This window comes from Aotus nancymaae, unplaced genomic scaffold, assembly GCF_030222135.1.
Source record: "Aotus nancymaae isolate 86718 unplaced genomic scaffold, 86718_ANA_hifiasm-v0.15.2.pri h1tg000007l, whole genome shotgun sequence".
Lineage (NCBI taxonomy): Eukaryota > Metazoa > Chordata > Mammalia > Primates > Aotidae > Aotus > Aotus nancymaae.
This window is the reverse complement of record NW_026988418.1, coordinates 43,561,894-43,575,278: the sequence shown is the minus strand read 5'-3', so window position 1 is coordinate 43,575,278 and position 13,385 is coordinate 43,561,894.

Below are 13,385 nucleotides of genomic sequence, written 5' to 3'. Positions count from 1 at the left end.
CAACTTTGTTCTTATTTTTTGTTTTTCTAGGTCTCTTCATTTTCATATATAATTCAGAACAGCTTATCAATTTCTATGCAAAAAAAAAAAAACTGTTCAAATTTGGATTGGAATTGTGCCAAATCTAAAGAACAGTTTAATAACTCACATATTGAATATATTGAGTATTCCAATTCATAATGAAACCCTCCATTAGGTGTTTTTTATGTCTTTAATCAGTATTTTGTTTAATCAGCATAGAGATCAGACATATATTAGTTTTATACATCACTATTTCCTGTATTTTGTTCTTAACTGTAAATTTGAATTTTCAATTGATCATGTCTATACTTTATTGCAGCACTATTCACAATAACAAATATGGAATCAACCTGTGTCCATAAACAAATGACTAGATAAAGAAAATGTGCTATATATAAAATATATTTGTATACTATTCAGCCATAAGAAAGAATGAAATCATGTCTTTTGCAGCAACATGGATGGGACTGGAAGTTATTGCCTCAAGTGGAATAACTCAGAAACAGAAAATCAAATACCACATATTCTTACTTATAAGTGGTAGCTAAATAATGTGTATGCATGGACTAATAGCCATTGAAGACTCAGGATGGTAGGGGGGTGGGTAAGGGGTGAGGCGTGAGGAGTTACTCAATGGTACAATGTACATTATTTAGATGATGGTTGCACTAAAAGCCCAGACTTCATCACTGCACAATATATTCATATAAAAAAACCTCACTTGTACCCCTTATATTTATGCAAATAAAAAATAAAATAAGAAATATATTTATTTTGTATATTGACTTTGTGTGCTGTAGCATTGCTAAACTTACTGCTAGCTCTAATATACATTTCATTTGTTTGTTTTGTTTTTGTAGATTCCATAGAAATTTCCTCATAGGCAATCTTCCATTCTAATTTATATATATATTCTTTTTATTACTTTCTTGAACTCATACAGCCTCTGATGTGATGTTGAATAAGACTGGTAGAGCAAATATTTGTGCTTTGTTTTTGATCTTGGGTCCCTGAGCATTAAGTATGATGTCAGCTTGTAGATGTTTTATAGATCTCCCTTATTGATTTGGAGATGTTTGCTTCTCTTCCTAGTTTACTTAGACTTTTTATCATACATGTGTGCCGAAATTTGTCTAGTGCTTTTTTCTCATTGCCGATATTGAAATGATTATATGATTTTTTTTCATCTTTTGTCTGTTCATATGGTGAATTATCTTGATTGCTTTACTAAGTTAAATGAATGTAGCATTCCTGGGCTAAACCCTATGCAGTTATAATGTTTTATTGTTTTTAAAGATTGTTGTATTCAATTTGCTAGTATTTTGTTTACAAGTTTTCCCCTCATATACATGAGAGATATAGGACTTTTGCTTCTCTTTCTCATCTTTGTCTTTAATACCTTTGGTTTAGGTATTGGAGTAATGCTAGCCCCATATAATGAGTTGATAAGTATTAACTCCTCTTTATATTCTGGAAGGATTTGTGTATAATTGGAATTACCGCATCCTTAAATATTTGCTACAATTCACTGCTAAAGCTACTTGGATCAGAAATTTTAATTTTTTTAGTGTTTCCAATTGTAAATACAATGTCTTTAATAGATACAAAAAGTTAGATTGTCTGTTTCTTCTAAACTGAACTTTAGCAGTTAGTGTTTTTCAAGGAATTTGTCTATTTTATATAAATTGTCAACTTTGTGGATATAAGTTGCTGTAGAATTCCATGGTCCATTTTGCTTTTTGTAGAGTATGTGTAGTGAAGTGATGTCCCCTTTTTCTTTTCTTAAATTTGGAATTTGTGTCTCCTGCCCTGTCCCCTTTCTCCCACCCATACCTCCTTTTAATTTTGTTCGGTCTAGCTAGAATTTCATTAATCCAATTGATCTTCACAGAGAACCAGGTTTTCATTTGGTCAATTTTATTATTTTTGTTCCTCATTTCTCTAATTTCTGATTATTGTAATTTTTTTTTTTTAACGGTCTGTCTGCTTTACATTGAATTGCTCTTTTTTTGTTCTTGTTTCTGAATCTCAGCTAATTTATTATCTACCTTCCTTTTGAATACAGTCATGTACCACATAATGACGTTTTAGGTCAACAACAGATTACATATAATACATCAGTGGTCCCAAAGATTATAATAGAACTAAAAAATTCCTATTGCCTAGTGATGTTATATCTCTTGTAACATCACAGCACAATGCATTACTCATGTGTTTGTGGTGATGCTGGTGTAAGCAGACCTACTGGGCTGCTAGCCCTGTAAAAGTATAGCGTATATATAGTACATAATATTTGATAAACTACTATGTTACCAGTTTGTGTATTTACTATACTATACTTCTAATCATTATTTCAGAGTGTACCCTTCGGCACATAAAAATTTTATCATTAAAGAGTAACAGGCAGGTCTTTCAGGAAGTATGTTAGAAGGCACTGTTGTCATAGAAGATAACTCCATTTGTGTTATTGCCCCAGAGGACTTTCCAGTGAGATAAGAAGTGGAGGTGGAAGAAAGTGAAACTGATGATCCTGACCTTGTGTAGGGCTAGCCTAATGTATGTGTTTATGTCTTAGTTTTTGACAAAAACGTTTAAAAAGTAAAAAACCATATATACAAAATTTCAAAAACAGAAAAAAGCTTATGAAATGAAGATATAAATAGAAAATGTGTTTGTACAATGTGTATTCTAAGTGTTATTACAAAAGAATCAAATATTTAAAAATTAAAAGTTTATAAAATAAAAGTTACAATAAGCTAAGACTAATTACTGAAGAAATCAGAAATTTAAAAATAAATTTTGTACAGCCTAAGCGTACAGTGTTTTTAAAGTTCATAGTAGTGTACAATAATGTCCTAGGCCTCCACATTCACTCACTACTTAGTCACTGACTCACCCAGAGCAATTTCCAATCCTTACAGCTTCATTCATCAAAAACACCCTATATATCATTATGTATCTTTTATTCCACATTTTGACTGCATCATTTCCTGTGCTTAGATATGTTTAGATAAACAAATAATTACCATTGTGTTATAATTACCTACAGTATTCAGTACAGTACCATGGTTTACAGATTTGTAACCTAGAAATAGGCTATACCATGTAGCCTAGGTGTATAATAATCTATACCACCAAGCTTATTTAAGTAAATTCTATGATGTTTGCACAATGAGGAAATCACCTGATGATGCTGATATGGTTTGTCTGTGTTCCACCCAAATCTTATCTTCAATTGTAGCTCCCATAGTCCCTATGCATCATGGGAGGGACTCAGTGGGAGGTAACTGAATTATGGGGGGTGGGTTTTTCCTGTCCTGTTCTTGTGATTGTGAATAACTCTCACAAGATCTGATGGTTTTATAAAAGGCAGTTCCCCTGCACAGGCTCTCTTGCCTCCACCATGTAAGACATGCACTGCTCCTTCTTTGCCTTCCACTATGATTGTGAGGCCTCCCCAGACATGTGGAACTGTGAGTCCATTAAACTTCTTTCCTTTACAAATTGCACAGTCTCAAATATGTCAATATGTCTTTATTAGCAGTGTGAGAACAGACTAATACAAATGCGTTTCTCAGAAAGTATCCCCCTCATTAAACAACACTTGGTTGTATTAACATAAATACTTTTTCTTAATACTGCTTTAGTAGCATCCCTGGTTTTTCTTCTCTTTTCTTTTTTTTATAGAGACAGGGCCTCACTCTGTTGTCCAGGCTGAATTGCAGTGATGTAACCACAGCTCACTGTATCCTCAAACTCTTGTGCTCAAGGTATCCTCCTGCCTCAGCCTCCCAAGTAGATAGGACTACAGGTGCATGCCACCATGACTTTTTTTTTTTAATTTAACTTTTTTGTTGAGATAGGTCTTACTATGTTGCCCAGGCTGGTCTTAAACTCCTGGCTTCAAGCTTCCTTCCACCTCAGCTTCCCAAAGCACTGGAATTACAGGCATGAACTACTGCTCCCAGCCCCAAATTTTTATATATTATATATTAATTATTTAATTAAATATTTTATGATTTAACTTTCTAATTTTTTATTTTGGTAAAATCTACATATAAAATTTACCATCTTCACCATTTGAAAGTTTACAGCTCAGTGGTAATAAACACATTTGTATTATATTTACCTTTCATCTCTCCCTCCCTCCTCCCCTTCCTAGATTCCAGTAATCACCAACCTACTCTCTAATTTTCATGAAATTCACTTTTTTCAGCTTTCACATATGAGTGAGAACATACAATATTTGTCTTTCTGTATCTGGCTTATTTCACTTAACATAATGACCTCCAGTTTCATCCATGTTGCTGAAAATGACAGTATTTCATGCTTTGTTGTGGTTGAATAATACTATATAACATTTTCCGTATCTATTCATCTGTTGATGAGCACTTAGGTTGTTTCCATAATTTGGCTATTGTGAACAGTGCTGCAATAAACATGGAAATGCAGATATCGCCTCAATATATTTTCTTTCTTCTGGCTATATACACAGCAGTGGAATTGCTAGATTATATGGTAGTTTTATTTTTAGTGTTTTTTTTGAGGAACCTCCATACTGTTCTCCATAGTGGCCATACTAATGTACATTCCCCTCTCCCCACATCTTCACCAGCATCTGTACTTGCCTGTCTTTTTGATACAAACTATTTTAACTAGTATGAAATGTATCTCATTGTGATTTTAATGTGCATTAATCTGATGACTAGTGATGTTGAGCATTTCTTCATAAACTTGTTTCTAAGTCGTTTGTATGTCTTTTGAGAAAGTGTTTTACCACAGTATCCTCCCAATTTTATTCTGTTTTTTGTGCTATTTTATTATGCATTTAACTCCTACATATGCCATAAATAATGGTACACTGCTTTAATTTTCATTCTAAGCATTTACTAGAGCAATTACAAGAAGAAAAAATTATATATTTATCTTTATTATTCTATTTTTAATATGCTTTTGTTCTTTGTGTAGATACAGGGTTTAGCCTGGTATTACATTTTTTATGTCTGAAGAACTTCCATTAAAACTTCTTGTATTTAGATTTGCAGGTAAAGAACTCTACTTTTCCACATATGAAAAAAAAAATATTTTATTCTCTTTCATTTTTGAAAGGTGTCACAGGTCTAGAATTTTGAGTTGAAAATTTTTAATTTGTTTTTAGCATATCAAGATGTTACTCCTCTGCATTTTCACTTTCATAGTTTTTGACAAAAATTCAGATGCAAATTTTACCTTTGTTTCTCTGTATATAATGTATTATGTTTGTGGCTGCCTTCAAGATTTTGTCTTACATTTGTAGCTATTTGAGTAAGATATATATTGCTTTTTTCTGTTTGTTTTGTTTTCCTTCTTGGTGTCCTCCAAACTTATTAAAACTGTGCTTTTATTTTTCATTAATTAAACAAACTTATTGTACATTCTCATTTTTGAGTATTTCTTCTGCCGCCTTCTTTCACTCTTCTCCTTCAATTGATCATTTGCATGCATGTTAGACTCATATCGCCCCACAGTCCTTGGCTGCTCTGTTTTGTCCTAGGTATTTTGTTTGGTTGGTTTTAATTTTCGTTTTTCAGTATAACTTTTCTTTTGCTATTTGTGAAATTTCTGTTGATGTATCTCCAATTCCGTTGTTCTTTTCTTGTTCCTGTCACCTACTGAGAAGACCATCAGAGACACCCTTCACTTCTGTTACTGTGTTTCATCTGTAGCATTTCCACATATCCTTTCTTGTAGTTGAGCATCTGACAGTGCATGTTGCTTACCATTTCCTCTACAGCCTTCGATTTATTAGCTGTATTTATTTTAAATTCCATGCCTAGTAGTTCCCAAAGCATTCTCATATCTAAGTCTGGTTCTGTTGATTGCTTTTTCTCTTCTGGAACATGTCTTGTTTTTCTTGCTGCTTTACGTCTTTTAATTTTTTAATAAAAGTCAGTATCTTATTAGACTAGTAGAAACTGAGGCAAATAATATTTATTCCTAGAAATGCACACAACATCTTTTTTCTAAGTCTTTAGTGTCCATGACTGAGTAAAGTTAATCAGAAATATGATTAGGTTTTCTAGACTTGGTTTGTTGTTGATATGACTGCCTTCAGTGCACCACAGGCTGCAAATGCCTCTTGAATTTCTTTGTGTTTAGGTTGACAACTGATCTTACAGAAAATTTTATGTTGCTTATTCTACCTTTAGCTTTGGGTCTCCTCATTGCACCTGTACTTCAGGGAAAGTCTCTTCTCCGTTGATATTTTTTCCAGATTAAATGGCTATTACTCATTACGTGACACTTGCTGTGCTGGTAGTAGTGAATGGTGGACAAAATTTCAACTGTTCTGGTTCAACCTCGGTGTTAGGCAGGTGTAATGTCCCTGGTTCTCAAATGACTTGTCAGTGAGCCTATTCCGCATCCAGCTGTAGAAGAACTCTTACAGCCTAGGCTCAAAGTGCGTTTCTGCCTTTACCTCAGAAGTAGAGGGTATTTTTCAGGTTCTCTTCCTTTAGCTGTAGTGAGTTTTTATCTATGGTGCAAGGGTGATTTTTTTTTTTTTTAACTCTTTTATAAAAAATGTACTCACTCTCAAAGTACTCTTTTCTTTTTTCTTTTTTTTTATTGCATTTTAGGTTTTGGGGTACATGTGAAAAACATGCAAGATTGTTGCATAGGTGCATACGTGGCAGTGTGATTTTCTGCCTTCCTCCCCTTCACCTATATGTGGCATTTCTCCCCATGCTATCTCTCCTCAACTCCCCAACCCCTGCTGTCCCCCCACTCCCCCGAACAGACCCCAGTGTATAGTGCTCCCCTCCCTGTGTCCATGTGTTCCCATTGTTCAACACCCGTCTGTGAGTGAGAACATGCGGTGTTTGATTTTGTGTTCTTGTGTCAGTTTGCTGAGAATGATGGTTTCCAGGTTCATCCATGTCCCTACAAAGGATGCGAACTCATCGTTTTTGATGGCTGCATAATATTCCATGGTGTATATGTGCCACATTTTTCCTGTCCAGTCTATCATCGATGGGCATTTGGGTTGGTTCCAGGTCTTTGCTATTGTAAACTGTGCTGCAATGAACATTCGTGTGCATGTGTCCTTATAGTAGAACGATTTATAATCCTTTGGATCTATACCCAGTAATGGGATTGCTGGGTCAAATGGAATTTCTATTTCTAGGTCCTTGAGGAATCGCCATACTGTCTTCCACAATGGTTGAACTAATTTACACCCCCACCAACAGTGTAAAAGTGTTCCTATTTCTCCACATCCTCTCCAGCATCTGTTGTCTCCAGATTTTTTAATGATCGCCATTCTAACTGGCATGAGATGGTATCTCAATGTAGTTTTGATTTGCATTTCTCTAATGACTGGTGATGATGAGCATTTTTTCATATATTTGTTGGCCTCAATAGTTTTTGTTGCCATTCCTCTGGAAGCTTTAGTCTTTTTTTTCCATGAGGAATATAAAAGGAGGATCCTGACTGTGATTTATATATTTTCCACAGTGGCTATTATTCTCTTCCTCCAGACTTGCATTACAAATAATGCTTTCTCCAGACACTTGTCCTGCAACCAGTCTTTCTTACGACACAATAAAGTCCCCGGAAAAGAGCCCTCAAGAAGGTGTCAATTCCTCTTGTGTCTGAGCATCCCAAGTTTCTATACTCATATGTGAACTATTGCACACAGTTTCATAATTACAAGTAATATAATATGAGTTAGAAATGTGGGTGAATCTGTGTTAAAAAACATGTTAAGACAATTAGGATAGTGTTATTTTATTTGGTGTATATATATTTCTGTGTGTATATGTAAAGAAGTATATGTGTTTAAAATGTAATATGAAGTATAGAAAATATTGATAAGTTTATAAAGTAAGAACATAATGATATGTCTTTATTATTAAAGAGAGGTAACTCAGTGATTCCCTGTCATCTAACCTAACAAACCTCCTAGTTTACACACCAGAACAATAATTTCCTTATAAATGCAAAAAGTGAGATTTCAGTACTGTAAGCATTGAACACTTGTAGTCCATGGGAACAAGAGCCGATGAGAATTTTAAATAAAAATCACTATGAAAATCCTAATCTCAGTATTCATAATGCATCATATATAGGTGACCCTGTATTTACAGTGGGGTTACACGCTGGAAAACCCATCTTAAGTTGGAAATATCTTAAGTCAAAAATGCATTTAATACATATAACCTGCTGTATATCATAGTTTAACTTAGCCTGGCTTAAACATTACCACAATGGTTACATTAGCCTATAGTTAGTCAAGACTATTTAACACAAAGCCTATTTTATAATAAAATGTTGAATATCTCTTGTGCTACATATCACCCACATGGCAAAAGATCAAGATTCAAAGTTCATTTAGATGATTTTGCACCATCATAAAGCTAAAAAAAATCATTAAGTTAAACTGTCATAAGTTGGGGAACATCTGTACTGATATGTTTATATGTCTTCTCTCTTTTGAATATGATGATTTTTCCCTTCTTTCAAAAAAGGTTCACTTGGTTATGAGAAATTTAGCATAAAATTTCCATTAAAGAAATATACATACTGTTTTCCAAGATGGGTCTTTGCTTTAAATATTTAAGAAGATTTTTAAAGGCTGTAGAATTAGAAAAATTAATGCATTTTTTCATTAGAATAAAAGACAGTATGTTCTTACTATACTGAAAATACTGGTGACTGGATTGATTTGGGGTACACATGTTGGGTCTGCTTTCTTGCTATGGGTGGTTCAAATTAAAAAATTTTAAAACTGAACCTTCTGGTTTTTATTCCAGTAATGAAAATAACAGAAATTAAATAATCCTTCCCTCATGTTATATAATACAAGATGTGTATAATGGGGCACAGCTTGGATTGGAATTTTGTTTTTTAATGAAAACAAAGCCTTCTTATTCAAAGAGAAAAAAATAAAATAGCATAAAAGAGAGATATGGTATACAATAAAAATCATGAACACCGGTGAGAAAAATAAAATCTCTCATACTCTTTTTAAAAACTTTTCATTGAAGTTCAGTAACCATGTAGAAAGCATCACATATCATGAGGGTACAGCTTGATGGATTTTCACAGATAAACACCCGGGTCTGATCAGCTCTGAGATAAATAAAAAACCAAAACAAATTCCTCAGGTCATCCAACACCACAGAAGCCCCAGTTCTTTTCCTTCCAGTCACTTCCTCTGTGAGAGTAACTCCTTACTCTGGCTTCTAGCAGCATAGATTTGTTTTGCAAGCTTTTGCATTTTATACGTAGGACATTTTCCTGTATGCTTCTTTTCTTTCTGACTGCATTTGCTCAACATTATGTTTGTTAGATTTATCCATTTTTTTCTATATAGTTGAAAATCATCCATTCTCATTTTTGTGGGGCGGCATTCCATTGTGTGAATATAATACACTTTATTTGATGATAGGCATTTGGGTGATTGCCATTTGTAAGGAATTATCATTAATTGCTGCTATGAGCATTCCAATACGTATCTTGGGAAGACAAATGCCTTTTGTGTAGGTATACATATGGAAATAGAATTACAATCTTCTCAGGTATACGTAATTTTAACTTTGGTTGATTCTGTCCTGCAGACTTAAAAAATGATTTCACCGATTTGTACACTCACCAGTAGTTTATAAGTCTCAAGAACTCCATGTCTTTTCTAACACTTTACCTTTTCCATCATTTTTACTTTAACCATTTTTTTGTGTATTTTATGGTATCACATTATTATTTAATTTAAAATTTCCTAATACATAATGAAGGTAAACATTTTTATGTATATTGGTAATCTGTATATCCTCTTTTCTGAAATGTTTGTCCAAATTTCTACCCATTTCTGTTGGATACTATGTTTTTCTTACTGACTTATTGAAGAATTTGATGTGTCCTAGAAATTTGTCCTTAGTCAGTTATATAGTGAATATCTTTCAATCTATGAAATTCTTTATGCTATTGAAGATGACTTCAAAAAGAAAGATGACTTTAGATTAGTTCTTAATTTAGCATCATCTAATTTATTATTTTTTCTTTTATGATTAACACATTTTGTGTCCAATTTGAGAAATTTTTTCCAATTCACCTTACAAAATTTTCTTCTATTCATCTCCCTGAAAGCTTTATTGATTTACCTTTCATATTTTGATCATCTATCAATCTTTAATTGATTTTTCATAAAGTATGAGGTAGGAATCCATATACATTTTGTTTTGCCGTATAATGGACCCAGTACAGCTTATTGAAAAGATTATTCATTCCTCAAAGAACCACAGTGTCACCTTTGTCATAAATCAGGTGAGCATTTATATGTGGGTCTATTTCTTAACTTTTTATTCTATTCTCATTGTAAACTAGTCTATTGTTGAGTCAGTATCCTATTGTTCAAATTACTACAACTTTATATTAGATATTGATATGTGAAGTAAGTTTTATAGCTTTGTTTACTTTCTTCAGGATTGCTTTGAGTAATTTTATCACTTTTTGTTTTCATATAGGTGTTAGAATCTGTCAGTTTACACACACACACACACACACTGGTATTTTGCTATTTTAATTGAAGCTGCACTTAATCTATAAATTAATTTGGGAAGAATTGACATATTTATAATTTTGAGATTCCACTCCATGGATGTTTATTTTTAAATCTTTTTTTAGTATCTCTTCTACTCTTTCCTACTTTTAAAAATAGAGTCATTGCATACCTTTTGTTATATTTATTTAAGCATTTGATATATTTTGCTGTCACTGTAATATATTTTTAACTGTGATTTTATGTGTTCTGCTAGTATACATAAATATAATTTAATTATGTTTGGCTCTATATACAGTCTCCTTGCTAAAATCATTTATTGAATCTAAAATTTAACTTTATTCTTCTGAACTTTTAATGTAAACAATCATGTCTTCAGATAACACAAGTTCTATTTCTTTTTTCTAAACCTTATGCTGTCCCTCTCCCTTTCCCCCTTGCTTTATCATACTGGCTAGTTATAGAATGAATAAAATATTAAATAGGAGTGATGATAATATGCATCCTTGTTTTATTCCAAATGCCAGGGAGAAAAGCTTACAATAATTGAATGTGATGACTAAATTTATATTTTCTATAATTTCAATTTCTTTTACTTAATATTTTTATTCCACTAGGATTATATTTAAATATTCAGTGGATCCATTAGACAAAGTTGGAAAGAGAAAAGGAAAAGCAATTCCGGAGAAAATGGACAAAGAAATTATAATAGTTTCTTTCACTGGTCCTTAATCTGCCTGTCTAGAGAACAAAAATGTTTAAAGAAAACAGGAAAGAAGAAAAACAATTTAAATATGAGAGTTCTGGATAGCTGACATCCTCTCAGAACTGTAGTGTTAGGATGTATAAAAGAAAATAATAAAGAAGACCTGATTATATGACTTCCCCATATCTAAAATACTTTTGAAATGGCATCTATAATTGTTGCTCAAAATTACAGTGGAACAATTTAATGCACAGTAAAGAGATGCCATATTTCAAATACTCTGTGTCTGTTAAAAAGTGAGATCATTCTTTAAATCTTCTATTTATTTATAATATCACTACATGGAGATTGTTATTGAAACTTTAAGGCATGTATTAATGTCTTGAGACTTTAAAAAATGTTTTCAGGGCTTAGAATAATTAGCAACTTTGATACTGTGTATTTATTAGAAAAACACAACATATTTTGGTTATCATGGTATAGCCCATGGGTTATATTATGATATAATCCAAAGATGTATGTACATTCATTAATGCAAAAATATGTATTGAAATATGCTATATACAAAACACTGTGATGGTCTATGGGAATGCAAAGATAAAGAAAACATACCAGCTTCCTATTCACATGGAACTTACTTGATCGCACAGGCATCATAATGCAATTTAATTTCAAGATTTTGTCAAAACATTGTCGCAGATAATTCAGGCAATAGTAAGTTTTTAACATCTGCATCTCTGGAGACAGAATTTCTAATTTGCACTATTTTTCAATTCCCATAGTGTAAATAGTCTCCTAATAGCCAGTTTTGTGCTACCGGTGCTATAGCAACTTGCTGATAAAATATCCAAAAATTTAAAAATTGGCTCTCTCAAATAAATATGAGTTGACTTTAACACATCACTAGATTTATCGAGTAACATAAAGTCACAAGCGAGAACAAAGCATTAATTTAGGGTAGTGCCTAAGTTTCATACACAGGATTTTATCCCTAGACAGTGTTGCAAATTGTATTTTAGAAATGTCATCTAGTAGAGTGGGAGGTGGTATAGCAAATTTCACATAAAATACTGCATAAGATTTTAAGACATTAATACGTCCTTGCCCAAATACAATCTTTCTTTAGAGACTAGATAATATTGAGGATATTTGGGATAGGGTTTTAGCCTAAATTTCATATTTATGTCATGTTAACTTATATCCTTTATTAATAAAACTCCTTTGGGTGGCACCTGACCTAGATAAAAAAGAAGCAAAGGACACCAAAAAGGAATAGCCGCAGATAAAGTTAGAAAACCAATGTGGTATCCAAGTTAAAATATTTAAGGAGTGTGTAACCGACTATACCAACTGTTGCTGATGGGACAAGTTTACTGCAGTTAAGCATTGCAGTCAACAAGGTGGGTCATTATTGCTCTTCATAAGAACAACTTTAGAGTGAAGGCCTGGCTTAGGAGGGCTTAAAAGATAAGAGTAGGTGAGTCTCTAAAAGTAAGATTACAGTCGTGGAGATTTCCTATAAAAAGGAGAAAAGACGTGTGATAGTATCTAGAAAGAGAAGGGTGATCAGGAATTTTTACGATGAGAAAAATATGTCAATGGGTTGATGACAATGATACAACTGAAAAGAAACATTGATGATATGGAAGAAATAGGGGAGAAGAGCTGGAGAGATATGCTTGAGCAGATTAAAGACATCTAGTTCAGGAGTTGTGGATTATAGAGAAACATGGAAATTGATCTATGGGCAACAGGAATGGAGGCCTATGGTCTGGTTACAGATACTGCTAAACATGTCAATATGGTCTTGGGACTCTATGAATGTTGTTTTCCAAAAGCTTTGGTTTTCTCAGTGAAATCAAGAGTCATCAGCTGTGTAAGGAAAAACGGGAGAATGTAGAGTATCAGAAAGAAAATATCAAATACTATTCATCAATAACTGGAAAAGGTTGTGAACTATGTTCTTTATAATATACTGGGTCACAGCCATTGGGAGGCACCAGCAGGAGATCAGCTGGGGGACAGGTAGAGAGGTTTGACATTTTAGTCCACCAATTGACTTCTGCCAGGCTGCAAGTTGGCACGGATTATATTTCTAGTGGGTAGTCTTTTCCTAAAGCC